At 53.4% G+C, this 2,597-nt stretch overlaps 1 pseudogene; it reads left to right on the top strand.

Moving 5' to 3' along the window:
• Nucleotides 1-265: 265 nt before the first annotated feature.
• Nucleotides 266-2,170, top strand: LOC119280414 (annotated as a pseudogene).
• The last annotated feature ends 427 nt before the right edge of the window (nt 2,171-2,597 follow it).

Here is a 2,597-nt window from a genome sequence, read left to right as displayed (position 1 = left end):
CTGCTAGGGTTGTACTAAGAACATTTGGTTCGCTAGTTCGTCTATATAACATCGGAGAGGGACCTCTCTTTTGCAAAAAACAGCAACAATGGCTTCTGTAATAACGAGCCTTCGTCACCACCTTCTCTCCTTCTGCTACTCATTGTCGTTGTTAGTCAGTGCACCTCTGGGCCTAGCTACCGCGCTCTCCTTCAGCTTCAACTTCTCCAGTTCTGGCTCTGGCGACCTCTGCAACACGGGGCTCAGGTGCGAGCGTGATACACGCATGGGCTCCGGCGCCATCGAGCTAACGAAGAACGAGATCAAAGCCAACTTCTTCAGCGTCGGCCGGGCGTCATACTCACGTCCGGTGCCGCTCTGGAACAATGCCACGGGCGAGGTAGCCAGCTTCTCCTCCAACTTCACTTTCCAGATGAGGCTAAAAAATGAGACGGACGACCGGCTTCGCCTCTGTAACTTAAGCTTCACACCCAATGACGGTGTGGCTGACGGTATGTCTTTCTTCCTGGCGCACTACCCGTCCAGGCTCCCTCCCAACAGCCACGGCGGGAACCTCGCTCTCTTCAATGACAGCAATAACTTGAACGCCATTGGCGACGATCGCGTCGTCGCCGTGGAGTTTGACACCTTCCTCAGCTCTTGGGACCACAGCAACAACCACATCGGCATAGATGTGAACTCCATCAACTCCAGGGCCTACACGAACGTGACGGAGCGCCTGGTCTCCGACGACACCATCATGACTGCCGAGATCAGCTACGACAATCGCACCGGTGTCCTCGTCGCCCGTCTCTACATAGACGGCAAGGAGCCGCTTTACAACGTAAACACGTTGCTGGACATGAAAAAGGAATTGCCCCAGGAAGTTGCAGTCGGCTTCGCTGCATCAACTGGCATGTGCACCGAGCTGCATCAAGTGTTGTCTTGGTCGTTTAGCTCTACTCTAGATGATGCCATGGTGGCTACTAGTCCGCGGCGGGGGCGACTAGTGCTCGTGCTAGTGCCTTCCATGGTAGTAGCATTTTTCGTGTTGCTCTGCGTTGTCGCCTTCGTAGTCCATCGGCGACGCATATGGGAGAGAGTAGATGATTCCGACGACGAAGCACATGAGCAAGCTGAGTTCGAGAGAGGGGTAGGCCCTAGAAGGTACCGCTACTGTGAGCTGGCCACCGCCACCAAGGACTTTGCGGAGGAGGGGAAGCTTGGGCGAGGGGGTTTCGGTAATGTCTACCGAGGCGACAACCTTAGCGATCATGACCGCCCGGTGGCCATCAAGATGTTGTCTGCGGAATCATCTTCGCAGGGGAGGAAAGAGTTCGAGTCGGAGGTGAAGATCATAAGTCGGCTGAGGCACCGGAACCTTGTGCACTTGCTAGGCTGGTCCGATAGCCGCAAGGGGCTCCTACTCATCTACGAGCTCGTTCCTGAAGGCAGCCTTGACCGACACATATACAGCACTAGCCGCCTCCTCACGTGGTCAGAGAGGTACAAGATCATCCTTGGTCTAGGATCTGCACTACGCTATCTCCACACAGAGTGGGATCAATGTGTGCTGCATGGCGACATCAAACCCAGCAACATACTACTTGACTCATCATGCAACACCAAGCTCGCGGATTTCGGGCTGGCTAGGCTCGTGGAGCATGGAGCAGGGCCACGGACCACCAAGGTCGTCATGGGCACCGCGGGGTACATAGACCCGGAGTTCATCCGCACTCGTCGACCAAGCACTGAAGCGGACGTCTACAGCTTTGGTATCGTCCTGTTGGAGGTCGTGTCCGGTCGGCGCCCGGACATGGAAATGGAGCAGTCAGGCGACAAATTCATTCCTTTACTCAGGTGGATCTGGGACCTGTATGAGAAGGAAGCAATAGTTGAAGCGGTAGATGAGAAGCTAAAGGGAGGAAACTGGCAACAGCTGCTCAATGATGATGGCGACTATAAGTGGCAGATGCACCGCACGCTTGTCGTGGGGCTCTGGTGCACGCACCCCTGCCCGAGTGCGCGGCCGTCAGTCGTGCAGCTCATGAACGTCTTGCAGTCCAAGGATGTCACGCTGCCAACCTTGTCACATCCGACATCCGACGTCTCCCTTGGAACACATGGAGACAATGTGTTGTCGTCGGCCAATGTTTGCAGCGAGGTGTCTTGGGCAATCAGTGGCAGATGACCAAAATGTGCTTTACTTTAGAGTTTGTGATATAATTATGTGGCGCCATGGTCTTGCTATATGCCTTGTATGGTCCTTTAGGCTTGATGTTCTTGTAGTTCTCCTATTCCAGTTTTCCAGTAATGTTGTGAGTGAGACGTGGCAGGGTTGTACATATAATTATACTCGTATCGATGTGTGTACTAGTAGTAGCTACTGTTTGCTGTGTGCACTAGTCGTCACCTGAACTTCGATCGTTTGGGGATTGGGATGATGTATTGCTTCATAGATAAAAGACTTGCCGATACCATGTTACCTATATTGTGTTATACTCAATTTGATCTTGTTGGTGCTTCGAGCTTTCACATAATTACCTTATAGTTTTTTCGGAAACGTTTCCCCACGACACGCCGGCCGAAACTTGGGCCGGTCGCATCTCACGCGGCTG

Source organism: Triticum dicoccoides, chromosome 3B, assembly GCF_002162155.2.
Source record: "Triticum dicoccoides isolate Atlit2015 ecotype Zavitan chromosome 3B, WEW_v2.0, whole genome shotgun sequence".
NCBI lineage: Eukaryota > Viridiplantae > Streptophyta > Magnoliopsida > Poales > Poaceae > Triticum > Triticum dicoccoides.
Note: the sequence above shows the minus strand (reverse complement) of the source record. Positions and strands in the feature narration are given on the sequence as shown.